The 21,073-nt window shown below is 41.6% G+C and overlaps 1 protein-coding gene across 1 annotated transcript in view; it reads left to right on the top strand.

Moving 5' to 3' along the window:
• The window catches only part of LOC125464945 (sodium/hydrogen exchanger 1), a 53,725-nt gene that overhangs the window by 22,652 nt on the left and 10,000 nt on the right, over positions 1-21,073 (top strand). The window lies entirely within an intron of this gene.

The following is a 21,073-nucleotide window of genomic DNA, read 5'->3' as shown; positions in this document are numbered from 1 at the left end:
TATACTATAAAAAACAAAAAACTTGTTTATTCATCCTCATTCATTAGTTGCATAAGATTTACACAATTTCCTTCCACTTCTGTAACCTTCAAACTATTCTAACATTATTATATCGTGATAACATATCTGCAGTACTCTATGTTCTAGCAATATACATAAGTCTTATAAAGTTGAACCAGTAAACTCTATAGAAACATGTCCAGCATTTTGAGTTTTAAATTTCTCTCTTAAAGGCAAAGTGACTATAATTAGTGCATATTTTCATCCAAAGATCCTTGTACAGTATCCTCCACCTATGACCACTGCTATCTAGAAGATCAGGACAGAAGATACATGGGAACATGACCACCTACAAGTTCCTCTCCAACCCACTCACCATTCTGACTTGGAAATATATTGCCATTCCTACACTGTCATTGTGTTAAAATCCTGGAAATCCTTCCATATGGGCATTGTGGATCAAGCTACAGCAGATGAACTGCAATTGTTCAAGATGGTAGCTCGTCACCACGTTCTCAAAGTAAATAGGGACAGGCAATAAATGCTGGTCAGGGCAGAGATGCCCACATCCTACAAGTTAACAAGAAAAAAAAACTGTTGTCTGGGATGCAGGAGATCTTCAGGGTAGTGTTTTAGGCCCAACTATCTTCAGCTTCTTCATTAATAGCAGCAGTATCTATCATCTACAAGAAGCAATGCAAAAATTTGCTGAAAGACGTGGGGGAGGCAATTTCTTAATGATATTATCACTGGACTGTTAATCCAAAGACCCAGATAACATCTGGGGACCCAGATTCAAATCCTACCATGGCAGATGGTGGAATTTGAATTCAATAAAATATTTGGAATTAAGGATCTAAAGATGGCCACGAATCCACTGTCAATTGTGGGGGAAAAACCCATCTGGTTCACTAATGTCCTCTAGGGAGGGAAACTGCCATCCTTACCTGGTCTGGCCTACATGTGACTCCAGATGCACAGCAATTTGGTTGACTCTCAACTGCCCTCTGGGAAATTAGGGATTGGCAATGAATGCTCCTTATCCAGCAACGTCCTCATCCCATGAGCAAATAAGGAAAAAAATAGACGAGGCCTATTTTGCCTTCGAACTTTTTTTAGGAGGCTTGACAGGTAGCTGCTTCCCTCTGGTTGGGAAGCCTAGAAACAGGCACCATAAAATCAGAATGCGTTAACCATAGATAATGTAGATCAGAAATTTTTTTGATCACAATCTTTTGAATCTTTTTCCACAGGGCTTTGACCAATTTTTGGATTCAAAGGGAATCAAGGGTAATGGGAATAGTCGGTCAATCTTGTTGAATAACTGAACAAGCTACGAGGACAGAATGACCTTTCCTATTCTTAGTTCCAATGTTCTTACATTCTTAGAAGCAATTGCAAAAGTACAAAAAAAATTTAGTGGATCTGACCCTCCTCTTAAGGGGCTGTGGGGGCTTGGAATACAAAGGGTGGTGCTGATCCATGATTTGTATGATTTTGTGGTTAAAACTCATCTAGACTATTACATTCAATTCTGAGTACTACATGGCAGGAAGTGTGTGTTAAATCAACCATGACCCAATTGAATAACAGGCTGTAAGGAGTTGAATGGCTTCCTCTTGTTTCTAGGTGTATGTGGGGACTCTCCATGACAGGGCAGGATTCCAGGCATTGGCTTGAGGTTTGAAGCAGCAATGCTCAACCAATGTAAGATGCATTTGAGAGTTCACAAGCACTTCACTGAGGAAAATGACAGCCAGCCAGCAGATGGCACTATCTGCTCACTCACCTGTTCTCTTGTATGTGAGCCTTGAACCAAATATGCATTGCTGTAGCACTGGAGCAATCAAACTCTGTTGAATATGCACAGTGTTCAACTTACATTGAAACAGCACTTTAGAAATCAAGGCATTTGACATTATCGGTGTGCAACTTTTTGAATATGTGGAACGGCTCCGTGGCACATTCAGTGCATTGAGTATCAAAGGTTAAGTACAACCTCTGTCCCCAGACACTTAAAAAGAAAGGTTGCTGCTTTGAAGTGTTAGTGCAAAGCAAGTGTTACACTGTCACATATGCTGCATTTTGCATGAGATCTTTTAAGCCAAGATCCCAGCTGCCCTGTCAGATGAACATAAAAGATGTGGAGACGCTGGTGTTCATAGAATCATTGAATCCCTACAGTGTGGAAACAGGCCCTTTGGCCCAACAAGTCTACACTGACCATTGGAACATGCCACCCATTACCATCCCCCTATAACCCACATAATCTACACGTCCCTACTATGGGCTATTTAACATGGCCAATCCACCGAGCCGGCTCATCTTTGGACTGTGGGAGGCAACAGGAGCACTCGGAGGAAACCTGCGCACACACGGGGAGACTGTACAAACTCCACACAGACAGTTGCCCGGGGGTTGAATGGAACCCGGGTCCCTGGTGCTGTGAGGCAGCAGTGCTAACCACTAAGCCACCATGCCGCCCTACCCTGTTGGTCAGGGGTGGACAAAGTCAGAAGTCGTAGGACACCAGGTTAGAGTCCAACAGGATTGTTTGAAATCACAGTCTTTTGGAGAACTGCTCCTTCATCAGGCGAAGTGGAGGGAACAACACAGGCACAGAATTTATAGATGGAGAGATCATTGCAAGATAATTCCAGAGTGTCAAAAGATAGTACAAATGGTGTGAGTGGAGTGTTGACGGGCTGAATAACAAATCTTTGCAGGTGATGAAAAGTGTCAGACGGTGTGAGTAAAGTGTCAACAGCTGAATAGCATGTGAAGGGACGACCTATGATCTGATTAATTGAAGCAGAGAGATAATTGAAAAAAATCAAAAATAAGATGATGCTAGAGACAAACCAGATGATTGGAATAACATGATAGGTATAAGAGTTGGATGACGAGGATCTGGCAAAAGTAACAGGTAATCCGACACTGGACAAACTAATCAAGATGAAGAGATCATAACAAGTTATCTAGGTGATAGTGTCAAAACAGAACAGTAAGGAAATTTTTAAAAATACATAACGGTATGGTGGGGCTACATGAGTGCAGTATGAACCCAAGATCACAGTTGAGGCTCTTTTCATGGATATGGATTTGGCTGTCAGTTTCTGCTCGACGATTCTGCATTGTTGTCTATCTTGAAGGCTGCCTTGGGAGACGCTTACCCAATGATTGGAGGCTGAATGCCCTTGCCTGCTGAAGTGTTCCCTGACTGTGAGTGATTGGTGCATGGGGTCAATTCGTCCGTTGTCCTAACACTGTGTCTGAAGGCAGCCTCCACCGTGATCTTGGGCTAATGTGGTGCTACGTGTAACCCCACCACACTTCTGTGTTTGTAAAATCTTTCTTACTGTTCTGTTTTGACACCATCACCTTGATTACTTGTTATGATCTCGTCCACCTTGATTAGTTTATACAGTTTTGGATTACTTGTTACTTTGGTCAGACCCACGGCATGAAACTTTTATACCTATCGTGTTATTCCAGCCATTTTGTTTGTCTCTAGCACCATCTTATTTTTGATTTTTTTGTAATTATCTCTTTGCCTCAATTTATTGGATCATAATGAGAGGCATAGATAGAGTTGATAGCCAGAGACTATTTCCCAGGGCAGAAATGGCTAGCACGAGGGGTCATAGTTTTAAGCTGGTTGGTGGAAAGTATAGAGAGGATGTCAGAGGCAGGTTCTTTACGCAGAGAGTTGTGAGAGCATGGAATGCGTTGCCAGCAGCAGTTGTGGAAGCAAGGTCTTTGGGGTTATTTAAGAGACTGCTGGACATGTATATGGTCACAGAAATTTGAGGGTGCATACATGAGGATCAATGGTCGGCACAACATTGTGGGCTGAAGGGCCTGTTCTGTGCTGTACTGTTCTATGTTCTATAGGTCATCCCTTCACTTGCTATTCAGCTGTTGATACTTTACTCACATCATCTGATATGACACTTTACTCACATCATCTGATACTTTTGATCATCTGCAGGGACTTGTTGTTCAGCCTGTTGTCACGCCATTTGTGCTATCTTTTGACACTCTACCTGGAATTATGTTGCAGCGATCTCTCTGCCTACAATTCTGTGCCTGTACACTTGCCTCCATTTGACCTGATGAAGGAGCAGCACTCTGAAAGGTTGTGATATCAAATTAACCTATTGGACTGTAGCCTGGTGTCCTGTGACTTCTGACTTTGAACATAAGAGATGCTTTAACGTCATTATGAAGGCGAATGGAGTATTTGTTTGGTATCCTGGCCAAAGTTTGTTTGTTTATTCAGGGGAAGTGGGTGCTACTGATCAGCTATCCCTAATTGCGCAAAGGGCAGTTGAGTCAAATGTAGTCTAGGCCAGGTAAGGACAGCTGTTTATTTCCCTAAAAGGCATTAGTGTACCAAAGGTAACAAGGTGTACAGCTGGATGAACAAAGCAGGCCAAGCAGCATCATAGGAGCAGGAAATTTGACTTTTCAGGCCTAGACCCTTCTTCAGAAATGCTGATGTCACGACAGCAGTTGGAGATGAAGAGATCGAGGGAGGGTAGGAGGCCTTGGGGTGGTGTCCAGGAGGAGGTGTGTTGGAGGTAGGGGAAGGAGTCAGTAGAGGGAGGGTTAGGCTCATGGTTGAAGAAGTAAGCGCAGAGGCAGAGGTGGCAGAAAAACTGCTCTATGTCCAAACGTGACTGGTTTTCGTTTATGTGTGGGTGGAGGGAGACAAAGGTGAGCCCCTTAGTGAGGACTGACTGTTCGTCCTCAGTAAGGGGGAGGTCTGGGGGGGTGGTGAAGATTCAGCAGGGCTGGGTGCTGCTGTCTCCTCTGGAGCTGCTGGCTGTGGAGGCAGTGGGCAGAGTGACATTGGCATTGGCTGTGGGTGGAGTTGCATCAGTGTCAGTGGTGGGTGGAGCTGCGTCAGCGGTGGGTGGAGTAGTGTTGGAGTAGGAGGCGACAGCAGCGGTAACAGTAGGTGCGTTCTCAGTGTTTATGGTGTTGGAATCGGAAATGGAAGCGGTGGCATTCGCTGTCCTGGAAGTGGCATATCTGGCAGCAGAGGATGTGATGTCATCCGTGGGTGCTCCATCAGTGGCCACATGGCCAATGGTGGCAGGCACATTGTGGGGAAGGTCCTGGGTAGGTTTGGGTTTTGGGAGGTGGAGGAAGCCCATTTTGGGTGTAGGCACCAGGTTGTGGATCCTATGATGAATAAAAAACAGGAGAGGTCTTTTGCAGGTCTGGGAGAGGGATGCTCTGAGCGAGGGAGGCTCTGAGCTGGGGTAGGCTTTATTGTAGTGCCTGGAGATGCCGGCACATTGCTGTGAGCGTGTGTTTCAGGAGTCGCAGGGAGAAACACTTCTGAAGGGTCTCGATGTTCTGAATGTAGATGTTGTCGCGGTTGGGGCAAAATTGGGAAGGCCTGAATGTGGACTGTAGTCCATTGGGGATGATCCGGTTCTGTAGGCAGGTACTAAGAAAAGCGATGTGGCTGTGGTACCTGGTTTCCTTCGGGACGTAGTTGAGCAGTTTCAAGGCCGAAGGGATTACGAGAGAGTTGCAGTGGGAGAGAGATCCACTGAGGTTTTTCTAGAGACGGGAGGGTAACTTCTTCAGGGTAGGCATCCTTAGAAGAGGCTTTGCAGTGGGGTTAAAATTGTGTCAGAAATAGTACGAACTGCAGATGCTGGAGAATCTGAGATAACAAGATGTAGAACTACATAAATACATCAGGCCAACTAGCATCATAGGAGCAGGAAAGCCGATGTTTCGGGAATCCGGTTTTTTATTCCCTTGATAATTAACAACAGTTTCATCATCATTATTAGACTTTTCCAAATTTTGTTTGAATTCAAATTCCATCGCAAGATTCAAACCCAGGTACCCAGAATATTACCTAGATCTCTGGATTTATAGTCTAGCAATAACAGTGCAAAGGTCATCAACTAACACTTATTCCACAACCAGCATGGGTGGAATAGACACTCCAGCCATTTATTCACTGCTGTTTGTGGTAACTTGTCAAGCACAAAATGGCAACTTAGTTTCTTACTACAACAGTGACTACACTTAAACTGTTTTATTATCTGTACAACATGTTGAAACATGTTGAGGAGATAAAGTGCTTTGAAGTGCAGGGATTTTTCTTTTGTAGGAGGGGGAAGACATACTTCCATTCCAAGACAGTGAACTTAATGATTTTTTTAATTTTAGACCATCCTATCTGAGCTGTATGATAGAGCCTTCAATGCCTCCACACTGATTAGGTCTATTCACATATACAGAGAAACTGTTTATTTATTGACACAGTGCATTTCTGTCATCTCCATTCGGACTCACTGTGAGCGTACGAATAGAAGAATGCCATTCAACCTAAGTCTGTTCAGCCTTTCAGTTTGACCATGGCTGATCTCTATCTTATTTTTATTGATTTGCATGGGTCCATATCTCTCAATATCTTAACAAAGCTATTAATCTCCATTTTCAACTTTTCAATTATTTTTAGGCCTTAAGTACTTTTGAGAAAAGAAGAGTTCCAGAGTTCCAGATTTCCAGCATCCATCTCACATTAAACATAAGCTATCTAGCTTTAATTTTAAGGTTATGTCTGCTTATTCTCCCCAACAGACCTCCTAAATATACCTCATCAATTCTTTCTGTCATCAAAAATACTTGAATCAGCTCACGCTTTAATCTTCAGTGATCAAAGGAAGCAAAGCCCAGCCAATGCAACCAGACCTCTAATAGTTTGATTCTCTTAACCCTTTATTATTGTGGTGAATCTGTGACATACTTCCTCCAAAGCCAGTATCTCCATCCTAGGGTCCAGAACTGAACTTAGTTCTCCATTTGGGGCCAAACCAAGTTTTAAAGAAGAAATAAATAACTATAGGAATAGTCTACGAGCCCCTTAATAATAACATAATATATGCAAAAACAAGTATTGGTTGCTTATGAATCAAGTTGGCAATAATGACCGGTTGCTAGAATCCTGTACGGGATAAATTAGATTGGCAATGGTAGCTTGGATGAGGACTTAACACTAGATGTTAAACTTGAATAAGGGCACTTATGTTGGCTTAAAAGCTGATATAGCTGAAATGAACTGAGATATTAGGCTAGGAGATAGATGAAAGTGATACAGCAGAGAAACAGACCCTTCAGCCAACTCACCTACGCCGACCTGGTTTCCTAAACTGAACTAGTCCCATTTGCCTGCATTTGACCAATATACAACCCTACCTTTCTCATCCATGTGCCTGTTTAAATGTCTGTTAAATGTTATATTTGTACTTACCGCAACCACTTGCTTTAGCAGCTCATTCTATATATGCACCACCCTCTGTGGAAAAAGTTGCCCGTTAGGTCCCTTTTAAATCTTTCTCCTCTCACCTTAAACCTATGCTGTCTAGTTTTGGACTCCCCTACCCTGGGGAAAAGACCCTGGCTATTCACCTTATCTTTGTCCCTTTATCAGGTCACCCCTCAGCTTCCTACCAGCCTCTCCTTAAAACTCAAACCCTCCAGTCTCAATGACATCCTTGTAAATCTTTAATTCTGTTTAATAACATTCTTCCTTTGGCAGTGCGACCAGAATTGTATGCAGTATTCCAATAGTACAGTATGCAATAGAAAAGAATGGCGGACATTTAACAGGATATTTCAGAATACTGTGAACAACTGTATTCATACAATAAAGAATATTTCCCACTGTCTATGGAAGTTAAGGAAAGTACCAATATATTATTGCGCAAAGGCAAATGGCAGATCAGAACATTGATCAAATATAAAGAACAGAGTAGAATGACTAAAAGGTTAATCATCAGGGGAAGAAAATAAAGAATGAGAGGAAGCTAGCTTTGGGATGTCAAAGTGTCAGCATTTTTTATGTATCTTAAAAAGGAAAAGTATAAATCAAGTCATAAAGTTCTCTAATGAGATAGGGTGTTAATAGTGGCTAATAAGGAAATGAATGAAAATAACAGAATTTTGCTGCTGTCTTCACTATAGAAGAATAAAAAAAAAACTTAAATGCTTGCAGCATTCCAAGGTGCATGGAGAACCATCTAGGTGTTTGAATGCATGAGTCTCAATAAGTTAATATGCCAGCTTAAAAATTAATCAGGAAGACTGATGAAACAAAACCAGAAATTGCTTGCCAAACTCAGCAGATTTGGCAGCATTTGTGGAGAGGAAGCAGAATTAACCTTTTGGGTCCAGTGACCTTCCTCAGACCATTCATCTTGAGTTCTGAGGAAGGGTCACTGGACCCAAAATGTTAATTTTGTTTGCTTTGCACAGATGCTGCCAGATCTGCTAACAATTTCCAACAGTTTTTGCTTTTCTTTTTGATTCCCAGCGGTTCTTTTACATTTTTTTTATTTAATGCTAATAGAATGCAATGCATTATAACAAGATGAATTAGACATGGAAGTAAGGATGTGATGCCTCACTCATAGAAGACATTGCAAGACCACAGAATGGATATGATGTAAAATTATGGTGTCCTCCTTTAGAAGATGATGTTGGTGTTTTGGAGGCGATAAGAAAAGATTCACAAAATTGATACCGGGAATGAACAAGTTTTCTTATGAGGAAAGGTTGGACCATCCAAGCTTGTTTTCACTGAAGTTTAGAAGAATAAGGGTGACTTGATGGAACAGTATATACTGTTGATTGGTTTTAAAAAGGTGAATGTGGAAAGGACATTTCCTGTTGGGATGAAGCCAGAACAAGGGAGTACTGTTTCTAAATTTGGGGATCATTGTTTCGGACAGAAGTGAGGAGAATTTTCTTCTGAGGATTTGGAACTTGGGGCTCTGTGTCTCAGAATGCTGTAAAGGCATGGTAATTGAATAGTTTTAAGGTGGAGGTGGAGATTTTTCTTAGACAATGAAATCAAAGACAACCAGGAATAAATGGAAATGTGGAATTTAAGCACAAATAGATGAGCCATGATCTTATTGATTGTCAGAGAAGGTTTAAGGAGCCGTATTACTTATTTTGAATTTGTATGTCTATAAGTTAATCTTTTTAATCTCAAATACATTTTTCCATGCTGTCTCCATATATCTCAGTTCCTTTGGTATTCAAAAATGTACTGACCTATCAGCCTCTATTCCACTTTGATGCCAGGTCCTCTCATCTCTTGATTCCTTTAGAATCCAGACATCTATCAGTCTTGGCCTTGGTCATACTCAATGACTGAGCATCCACATTCCTTTAAGACGGAGAATTCAGAAGATTTGTAGCCCCCTGTGAGAATAAATTTATCATCTCAGTCCTAAATGCCTTAAGTCCCTCCTTGACTTTGCAGTCACTCTTTAACACTGTAACACCTTTGGTATAAGAAAGTACCCGTACGCTGAGAAAATTACTAATTTGTGATTTTTTTTAATGTGATATCAGCACTTAAAGCCCTAAATATGTCTGCTGCTCCACAGTTCTGAACTTCCTGTCATTTAGAACATATTTTAGTCTTCTCTTGTGGATGACTCCTCACTTGCTGAAATTGAACTGCACTTGCCAGTGTTTTGCATGAGCACTTCATTGATCAACATCCCCTTGCAACTTTCTGCTCCTATCTAAGCAATTTACTTTGCCTACTTTGAATTGTATGGAATATACAGCACAGAAATGGGGTATTCAGCCCAACTAGTTAGTGTTGGTTATTGTCCTCACGTGAATTTTCTTCCAATCTGTCTACTTCATTTCATTTTTGAGTATGTCTTTCTATTTCCTTGTCTGTCTTTTAGTTGTTTAGCTTCTCTTTGAAAATGTCACAGCTGTTATAGAATCATAGAATCATAGAGTTATACAGTGTGGAAACAGAACCTTCGGTCCAACTCGCCCAGATATCCTAAACTGATTTAGTTCCATTTGCCAGCATTTGGCCCATATCCTTCTAAACCCTTCCTATTCGTGAACCTTTCCAGGTGTCTTTAAATCTTGTAATTGTACCCACCTCCACCATTTCCTCTGGCAGCATGTTCCGTACCACCCTCCATATGGAAAGGTTACCCCTCTCACCTTAAACCTATGCTGTCTCATTTTCAACCTCCCTACCCTGGGAAAAAGACCTTGGCTGTTCACCCAATCCACACCTTTCAAGATTTTATAAACCTGTACAATGTTACCCTCTGCAAAGATCACACCTCAGCCTCTGACACATGGAAAAAAGCCCCAACCAACTCAGCCTTTTTCTCCAGCTCCAATCGCACCAACATACTTGTAAATCTTTTTTGAACTGTTTCAAGTTTAACAACATTTGTTCCTTTGGCAGGGAGACCAGAATTGAATGCAGTATTCTCAAGGTGGTCTCATCAATGACCTGTACAGCCACAACATGACATCCTAACTCCTATACTCAAAGCACTGACCAATAAAGCTTTCTTCGCCACCCTATCTATCTGCAACTAAACTTTGAAGGAACAATGCACCTGCACCCCTAGGTGACTTCGTTCGGCCACACTCTCCAGGGCCCTACCATTAATTGTGTCAGTCCTGTCCTAGTTTGCCTTAACAAAGGGCCACACCTCACATTTATCTAAAATAAACTCCATCTGCCGTTCCTTGGTCCATTGGACCATCTGATCACTTGTTCTCTGAAATATCCTCCTTCACTGTCTGCCACACCACCTATTTTGGTGCCATGTGCAAACTTACTAACCATACCTCCTATATTCGCGTCCAAATCATTTGTATAAATTATGAATATCAGTAGATCCAGCACCAATCCTTGTGGCACACCACCACTGGTCACAGGCCTCCAGTGCAAAAAAACAACCCTGTACCTCCACCTTCTGTCTCCTACCTTCAAGCCAATTTTGCATCCAGATGGTTAGTTCCCCCTGGATTCCTTATGATCTAACCTCATTCACCAATCTACCATGTGGAACTTTGTTGAATGCCTTGCTCTAATCCATACAGACACTGTCTACCACTCTGTCTTCATCAATCATCTTTGTCACTTCTTCAAAAAACTCCATCAAGTCAATGAGACATGCTTCCCTGCACACACAGCAATGATGACTATCCCTAATCAATCAAGGTATTTCTTCTGTTCGATGTATTCGTGACTGTTTTATATTTATTGACTCGAGTTTTGGATTCTCCCTCAATTGGAAATATTCTTTCCACATCTGCCACCAACCCAATCACAGTTTGGAGACCTTTATTGCGTCACCTTTAAAATTTCTTTGGGAAAAAATCTTTGTAACTTCTTCAATGTTCGCAATAGCTTTAATCTCTCAGTTATGAATTCTCGAATTGGAAACTTATATTGCATTTTGTCTGATGCTTCCATGTCCTATTTATGAAGTACACTTTTTTTCACGTGGTCTGAACAGAGTTCTGTACAAATTTAACATAAACTCCCTATTTTTGAATTATATTAAGGGAGTAGTCACCTCGTTAGGGGTTTACTACAGGCCCCCCAATAGCAGCAGGGAGATTGTAGAAAGCATAGGTCGACAGATTTTGGAAAAGTGTGGACGCAGTAGGGTTGTTGTAATGGGTGACTTTAACTTTCCTAATATTGATTGGAACCTCCTTCGAGCAGAAGATTTGAATGGAGCTGTTTTTGTAAGGTGTGTTCAGGAGGGTTTCCTAACGCAGTACGTTGACAGGCCGACGAGGGGAGAGGCCATTCTAGACTTGGTGCTCGGAAACGAGCCGGGGCAGGTATCAGATCTTGTGGTGGGAGAGCATTTTGGTGATAGTGACCATAACACTCTCTCATTCTACATAGCTATGGAGAAGGAGAGGATTAGGCAGAATGGGAGGATATTTAATTGGGGAAGAGGAAACTATGATGCGATTAGACATGAGTTAGGAAGCATGGACTGGGAGCAGTTGTTCCATGGTAAGGGAACTATAGACATGTGGAGATGGTTTAAGGAACAGTTGTTGGGAGTGATGAGTAAATATGTCCCTCTGAGACAGGCAAGACGGGGTAAGATAAAGGAACCTTGGATGACGAGAGCGGTGGAGCTTCTAGTGAAAAGGAAGAAGGTAGCTTACATAAGGTGGAGGAAGCTAGGGTCAAGTTCAGCTAGAAAGGATTACATGCAGGCAAGGAAGGAGCTCAAAAATGGTCTGAGGAGAGCCAGGAGGGGGCACGAGAAAGGCTTGGCAGAAGGAATCCGGGAAAACACAAAGGCATTTTACACTTACGTGAGGAATAAGAGAATGGTCAAAGAAAGAGTAGGGCCGATCAGGGATAGCATAGGGAACTTGTGTGTGGAGCCTGAGGAGGTAGGGGAAGCCCTAAATGAGTTTTTTGCTTCTGTCTTTACGAAAGAAACGACCTGTGTAGTGAATGAAACCTTTGAAGAGCAGGTGTGCATGCTGGAATGGATAGAGATAGAGGAAGCTGATGTACTGAAAATTTTGTCAAACATTAAGATTGACAAGTCGCCAGGCCCGGATCAGATTTGTCCTCGGCTGCTTTGGGAAGCGAGAAATGCAATTGCTTCGCCACTTGCGAAGATCTTTGCATCCTCGCTCTCCACTGGAGTCGTACCTGAGGACTGGAGAGAGGCAAATGTAATTCCTCTCTTCAAGAAAGGAAATAGGGAAATCCCCGGCAATTATAGACCGGTAAGTCTCACGTCTGTCGTCTGCAAGGTGTTAGAAAGGATTCTGAGGGATAAGATTTATGACCATCTGGAAGAGCATGGCTTGATCAAATACAGTCAACACGGCTTTGTGAGGGGTAGGTCATGCCTTACAAACCTTATAGAGTTTTTTGAGGATGTGACTAGTAAGGTTGATGAGGGTCAAGCTGTGGATGTGGTGTATATGGACTTCAGTAAGGCATTTGATAAGGTTCCCCATGGAAGGCTCATTCAGAAGGTCAGGAGGAATGGGATACAGGGGAACTTAGCTGCTTGGATACAGAATTGGCTGGCCAACAGAAGACAGCGAGTGGTAGTAGAAGGAAAATATTCTGCCTGGAAGTCAGTGGTGAGTGGGGTTCCACAGGGCTCTGTCCTTGGGCCTCTACTGTTTGTAATTTTTATTAATGACTTGGACGAGGGAATTGAAGGATGGGTCAGCAAGTTTGCAGACGACACAAAGGTCGGAGGTGTCGTTGACAGTGTAGAGGGCTGTTGTAGGCTGCAGCGGGACATTGACAGGATGCAGAGAGGGCTGAGAGGTGGCAGATGGAGTTCAACCTGGATAAATGCGAGGTGATGCATTTTGGAAGGTCGAATTTGAAAGCTGAGTACAGGATTAAGGATAGGATTCTTGGCAGCGTGGAGGAACAGAGGGATCTTGGTGTGCAGATACATAGATCCCTTAAAATGGCCACCCAAGTGGACAGGGTTGTTAAGAAAGCATATGGTGTTTTGGCTTTCATTAACAGGGGGATTGAGTTTAAGAGTCGTGAGATCTTGTTGCAGCTCTATAAAACTTTGGTTAGACCGCACTTGGAATACTGCGTCCAGTTCTGGGCGCCCTATTATAGGAAAGATGTGGATGCTTTGGAGAGGGTTCAGAGGAGGTTTACCAGGATGCTGCCTGGACTGGAGGGCTTATCTTATGAAGAGAGGTTGACTGAGCTCGGTCTCTTTTCATTGGAGAAAAGGAGGAGGAGAGGGGACCTAATTGAGGTATACAAGATAATGAGAGGCATAGATAGAGTTGATAGCCAGAGACTATTTCCCAGGGCAGAAATGGCTAGCACGAGGGGTCATAGTTTTAAGCTGGTTGGTGGAAAGTATAGAGGGGATGTCAGAGGCAGGTTCTTTACGCAGAGAGTTGTGAGAGCATGGAATGCGTTGCCAGCAGCAGTTGTGGAAGCAAGGTCATTGGGGTCATTTAAGAGACTGCTGGACATGCATATGGTCACAGAAATTTGAGGGTGCATCCATGAGGATCAATGGTCGGCACAACATTGTGGGCTGAAGGGCCTGTTCTGTGCTGTACTGTTCTATGTTCTATGTTCTATGTTCTATATAAACCTAGAAATAAACGCCAGTGCATTTTTTTCACCTGTATTCTTAGTTCTCTTTGTTCCTATTCGCTTCGTTTTTTTAAATTTTCTATGGTATGTTTCTCTCTTTAATAGCCAAATGTATCAATTCAAATTATTCCATGCTAAAGTTCATTTGCCACTTAACTGTGAAGTGTGCACGTTTTCTAAGACGTCGTTTTCTGTTGTGTTGCATGTTTACTGTTTCCATTCCCCAGTTAGTATCACATGACTTTTGATATTGAACTAATTTGTTCCTAAATCCACATGATTAATGTGATTATGACTGACAGTTGTCCCCATAATAATCCTGGTGAAACACCACTTACTACATTTCTCCATTCTGAATAATTGTGTGTATCACTACTCTCTGCTTTATATTTTTAGCAAATTTGCTATCCGTGCATCTAATTGTCCCTGACCCCAAATGCTGCAACCTTTATCATGGACCTACCATGTGATATCCTATCAAAGGCCTTTTGAAAGTCCAAATATATGATACTTACTACATTACTGTCACCTGGTTTTTCTGTTAGCTCTTTAAAAGAGTTCTATCGAACTGGTTAAGTACGACTTAGATTTTTGGAATCTGTGCTGGCTATTTTGTTTGTTATTTTCTAGCGCTGGAAATTCTTCTGTTATTTTAATAGAGACTTCTGTATCTTTCCAATCACTGGTAGTAAACTTACCAATTTATATTTCCTTGGTTTTGTTCAATTTCCCTGTGAACATAGGAACAGCATCACTTCTCTATCAGTCTATGAGATGACCTCCTATTCTGTGGAATTTTTGTATACATACATTTTGTATGCATAAAGTGGCATGTAATAACTCTTAGATAACAAGGTGCAGAGCTGGATGAACACAGCAGGCCAAGCAGCATCTTAGGAGCACCAAAGCTGATGTTTTGGGCCAAGACCTTCAGTTCCCATTATCTCTAATAACTATTCTTTATTTTTCTCAAGGATAAGTGGGTGTTCAGCATCTGGTACAAATGTATCCTCTCTTAGTTTTGTTAATTTCATTCTGCTTTCTTTAAAAGTGTTTGCCGTTTGCACACAGGTTGCCACTCCGGCTCTTTCTTGCAAAAGAAGGGAGGTCAGCCTAAGTGAGATTTCGATCAGGGCTTTTTCAGAAGTTTTTCAGCAGTAGTTCCATTCTGACAGTACTTTTGTGGTGTATAACTGACAGAGGAAAGTAAATCATGCTCCCTTTTCACATCAAATATCCTGGTGGCTAGCTTTCTGCCTGTTTGTCCAATGTAGTGTTTGTCACAGTTCTTGCAAGGATACATGAACATCAACTAACCACAAAATGGCATGACCCACTATCACTCGTATCCTTACATACAGATGAGGAAGGACACCATTTTGATTGGGACAACACATCCATCCTAGGACAAGCCAAACAGAGACACGCACGAGAATTCCTAGAAGCATGGTATTCTAACCGGAACTCCATCAACAAACACATTGATTTGGAGCCAATCTACCATCCTCTGAGAAAAAGAACAGGAAATGACATCACCAACCCAAGGAAACCTAAATAGTTAAATAGAAAGCGGGACATAACACCAGCGCTTCATCGGAGGCTCGCTGATGATGTTACCTAGAATGGTGACAAAACGTCTGAAAACTAACCTTCCAGCTCAGCGAGCAAACTCACATCCAGGGGTTGCATGTTCAGAAGGAGCCTCAGTGAGTTGCTGCAGTGCATCTTGTAGATGGTACACACTGCTGACATCTGTGCTGGAGGTAGAGAGAGCAAACATTTTAAGTCATTGGTTGGACTGTCAGTGAATCAGCCAGCTTTGTCCTGCATGCTCTTGCGCTTCCTGAATATTGTTTGAACTGCACTTACCCAGTTAAGTGAGGGTATGCCATCACATTCCTGACTTGCGCCTTGTTTACGGTAGATGGGTACTGGGGAATCAGGAGCTGAGTTACTAAACGCAGAATCCCAAACCCTGACCTATTGTTTTAGTAATGGTATGTATGTGTCTGTTTCAGTTATGTTTCTGGTCAATGGTAATTTCTCAGGATGTTGATTGGGAGGGATCCGGCAATGGTAATGCCATTGAGGTGATGGTTAGCTTTTTTTTGCATGGATATTGCATTGCACTCATCTGGCATCCCTCGTGGTTATTATGCTGTTCTGCAGTTTACCTTATAGAGTAGCAAACATCTGTCTCTTCCTTCATTTTGCTTTCATTATTTGGTGTTTTGGGGAAGAGTTAGTTTATTTGACTAGATGTCCAGTATATGGTTTAGAATTATACCAAAAGAAAAGATTTGATTGTCATTACAGCTGAGGTCAGCTGCATCCTCACTTTGCCCCAAGAGTGGAAGACAATGGCAAGTCATCACTGACAAAAAACTGGCAAGGAAATAGCTCAGGTTGAAACTTCAGACAATGAGGAGAGGATCTGCTTTCATACAGAACACACAAAAGTGACTGAATTGGGTTGTCTGTGTAATTACCTCTAAGGGGATCTTGTGGCACAGTGATATTACCCCTATCCCATAGCTAGGAGGCTACAGTTCTAGTCCTACCTACTCCATAGTGTAATAACGTCTCTGAACAGGTTGGTTAGGAAATACCTATAATGGATAGATTTTTTTTAACCTCTAGTCAAATCCATCTGGCTTCATTAACTATATCTCCTTGTTAATTGCAACATTTTTCTCTATTGTCATTATGCTATCTTTAAACAGTGTAGTTACTTCATTTCCTGTCCTTTCAAATGTATTGTATTTTGCAATATTTAGTTTGCAGTCCTATGCTCTATATGATTATGTTTCAATCATCTTTAATATTTCTAGGTCCTCTTTACAAATTACCTCTAGTCTGATGTTTTTGTTTTGAATACTAGGGCTTTTCTGCACCATACTTTCAACTGTTTCAATTTAATATTCTGCTCTAGTTTTTAGGAACTGTTTCATCTTTCTGTTGTATGGATTCATTTAATCTATGCATGTTCATGTTATCTTTATTCTTACTTTAAATTGTTCTTAGGCTGTTATACAATTTCATTTTTTGTCAATTAGCTGAATTTCTAGCATTTTCTTCAACCCATTCCCCTGCTCATGTTGTTAGTTGAAAATCTTATTTACATTATAGTTTAGTATAAAATCTTTTCCTAACTTTTGCTATCCTTTCTGCTTTGAAGTTAGTCCCAGGAAATTCAGATGCAGCCTGTTCAAATGTGCAGTTCATCCTTGTCCTAGAATTCCGTGAAATGCTAACTCAACTTCCCATTCTAATCCTTTAACTATATCTTTCCTAATTTATTTGCCCCTGTGCTAATTATTAGGTAGGTTAATGATAATCTGAAAATAATTCCCTACTCTTCATACTCACTCAATGGAATTACTTCTCTATTTTAAATGTCATTTGTCCTGACATGAAACACAATAACTGATCTGCCTGTCTAGATTCTTTTCCAGCCATCTCGAGATGCTCATTATCCTGGCGCTGAGTGGGCAACACTTTCTTTGGTACACCCTATCAAGACTGCATAAAATACCATCTTTATTCTTAATTATAGAATCCCCTATAATTAAAAAAAAAATCCTCTTCTGATTTTCTTTCTCTTCCATGGTGCTTTGGCTTGCGTTCTGCCTTTCTGCAAGTCGTCATCTTAATCCTCACACGCAGAATATTTTGTACCTGTTGGACAGAGCACTGTATGCTGGACTTCCTTCACAGCTTTTCCTCAGTTCTCCTTTGGTGACTGGCAGTGACATTATTCCCTTCCCCTACCTGTACTCTTGTTTTTGTGTGTAACTACTTAGGAGTAAATAATCCAGTAATTCTGTCATCTTCCTTATGTGTCAAAGTGTCTGTAGCTGAATTCCAGTTCAATGACTCTGATGTGGGATGTCTCAAGACAGAGACATGTCAATGGATGTAACAGTCTAGGACAGTCTCACTGTCCACAACTGCCCATGTAACACAATCATAGCACACTCCGTTATAGTCATGTCTTTATTAATTTCTTTGTTATCTGAGCTTTATTTCTTGAATTAGTTACATAAAGCTTAAATTACGAAATAGATGAATTTAGTTTGAATAAATTATTTAGCTACTTATTTCACTACTTTTCAGTTATTAGCATCTTCAAATGCTGTGAGAATGTAAGCAGTTCTTTTCTTTCAATTTACGTTTGCTTCCATTAAATTAAATCCTTACAAAATTGAGTTTAACACTAACCACTAAAGATACTGAACACACAAAGGGTTATCTAGGTCTTTATGTTATAAATACTTACTTAAATCCTTTATTCATTCATGGGATGAGGGCATCGCTGGCTAGGCAGCATTTATTGCCCATTTCTAATTGCCCAGAGGGCAGTTAAGAGTCAGCCAAATTGCAGTGGATCTGGAGTCTCATGTAGGCCAGACCAGGTAAGGATGGCAGTTTCCTTCAATAAAGGACATTAGTGGGTTTTTTACGACAATCGACGATGGATTTACGCTCATCATTAGATTCTTAATTCCTGATATTGATTCCCATCTGCCATGGCGGAATTCGAACCAGAGTCCCCAGAATGTTACCAGGATCTCTGGTTTTATAGCCCAGCAATAATAACTCTAGGCTGTTGCATCCCCGGGTTTCCCAGGTTCTGCTGCTTCTACGTGCTAAGATTTTCTATTTCCTTCAGTGTGATTATTTCCTGACTTGCTGTGGCATTGTGGTTTAAAAGGCTTAATAGCTCCTACACCTGTGTATTAAATTCCCACTCTTGTCCTTACCAAGTATATGCTACCATTACTTTCAGCATTTAGTAGATTCACAGATTTCTGTGTTAGCAGATATCCCTCCAGATACATCTTTTAGAAACACTCAATTTCCATGCATCATTCACCTGCAGGTCACTAGAATTGACATTTAGTCAGTTATGCACTCATAACTCACTAATAAGAGGCACTGGATCTTTCAGCTTGGTTAAGTTCCAGGCTGATAACATAGTACCTTCACAATCCATCCACTCTCCAAAATAATGTGGCCACATTATTATTTTGCGTGGGTGCACATCTGAATTCACAGTTTCCTATTCCGTCAACTACATACGGCAGTAGATCCTTTGGATACACCTTTAACCACATTCTCCCATTTGACAACATACATCTTACCTCCTAACAATTCCTCTCCCTTGTCAAAAAACCCAAAGAAATTGCTGCAAAAGCTCAGCTGTCTAGCAGCATCTAAGCAGAGAAAGCAGAGGTAATGTTTTGGAAATAGGAATTTCTTCTATTTTCTTTTCTCACCACAGATGCTGTGGGACCTGCTGAGTCTTTCCAGCAATTTCTGTTTTTGTTCCTGTCCCTTGTCATTTGTTTTTATTCTCATTTTTGTTAACACACCCTTAGCAATAAAACCTTATGCATTCAGGTTCATTTTCTGTACAGTTACTGCAATATAGTGTTGTGTCTGCAGTAGCGAAAACAGGACATGCTGGAAATACTCAGGGGAGGAAGTATCTGTGCAGAGAAATAGCATTAACATGTTATGTTAAATTGAATTTTCATCAGAACTGAGGAAAAATAGAAATGTAACAGTAAGTCGTTGAAAGGGAGAAGAGTGTAGGAAGAGCAGAAAGGAAGGTCATTGATTGGGTGGAGGACAGGAGAGATTAAATAAAAGATTTTCTGCAAAAGCCAAAGACAATGGTAATTGGTATAGTACAAAAACAAGTACTGTGTAAAGATGATACATGAATAATTTAGCAACCACCTGACAACAATTTGAATGGAAAGAAAAGTTAAGACCGAGATAACCCAGACAAAACAAAAATAAAATTAAGCAGAGGTTCACCTGCACATCTGCCAATGTGGTATACTGCATCCACTGTACCCGGTGCGGCTTTCTCTACATTGGGGAAACCAAGCGGAGGCTTGGGGACCGCTTTGCAGAACACCTCCGCTCAGTTCGCAACAAACAACTGCACCTCCCAGTCGCAAACCATTTCCACTCCCCCTCCCATTCTCTTGATGACATGTCCATCATGGGCCTCCTGCACTGCCACAATGATGCCACCCGAAGGTTGCAGGAACAGCAACTCATATTCCGCCTGGGAACCCTGCAGCCATATGGTATCAATGTGGACTTCACCAGTTTCAAAATCTCCCCTTCCCCCACTGCATCCCTCAACCAGCCCAGTTCATCCCCTCCCCCCACTGCACCACACAACCAGCCCAGCTCTTCCCCCCCACCCACTGCATCCCAAAACCAGTCCAACCTGTCTCTGCCTCCCGAACCGGTTCTTCCTCTCACCCATCCCTTCCTCCCACCCCAAGCCGCACCCCCAGCTACCTACTAACCTCATCCCACCTCCTTGACCTGTCCGTCTTCCCTGGACTGACCTATCCCCTCCCTACCTCCCCACCTACACCCTCTCCACCTATCTTCTTTACTCTCCATCTTCGGTCCGCCTCCCCCTCTCTCCCTATTTATTCCAGTTCCCTCCCCCCATCCCCCTCTCTGATGAAGGGTCTAGGCCCGAAACGTCAGCTTTTGTGCTCCTGAGATGCTGCTTGGCCTGCTGTGTTCATCCAGCCTCACATTTTATTATCAAAAATAAAATTCATGTTGTTCTCAGGTTATTGAATTCAATGTTAAGTCCAGAAAACTGAGTAGGGTGCCTGATTTGAAAGCTATGGCATTGTTCTCCAAGCTTATGTTGAACTTCACTGGAATAGGAGGTCATGGACAGAAATCTCAGTGTCGGAACATAGTGGCGATTAAATTGATAAGCATCCAGAAGTTTAAAGATTATTTTTGTAAACTGAATGGAAGTGTTCAACAAAGAGGTTACCCAGTCTACATTTGATTTCCTAATGTAGCTGAAATCACATTGTAAAAAAAATGAGTACAGTATACTAAATTGAAAGAAGTAGAAGTAGATCTCTGCTTCATGTGGAAGAAATGTTCAGGACCTTCACTGGTGAGAAGAGAGGCAATGAAAGGGCATGTTTTCATCTCGTGTTTAAATGAAATGATGACATTGCTGTATTAGGAATGACTGAGGAATTTAGTTTATTATTGTCTCTTGTACTGAGATACAGCAAAAAGTCATGTTTTGTGTGCTAACCAGATAAATCATAT

The sequence above is a fragment of the Stegostoma tigrinum genome, chromosome 24 (assembly GCF_030684315.1).
Source record: "Stegostoma tigrinum isolate sSteTig4 chromosome 24, sSteTig4.hap1, whole genome shotgun sequence".
Taxonomy (NCBI): domain Eukaryota; kingdom Metazoa; phylum Chordata; class Chondrichthyes; order Orectolobiformes; family Stegostomatidae; genus Stegostoma; species Stegostoma tigrinum.
The sequence above is the reverse complement of the archived record's forward strand: the minus strand, read 5'-3'. Positions and strand labels throughout refer to the sequence as shown.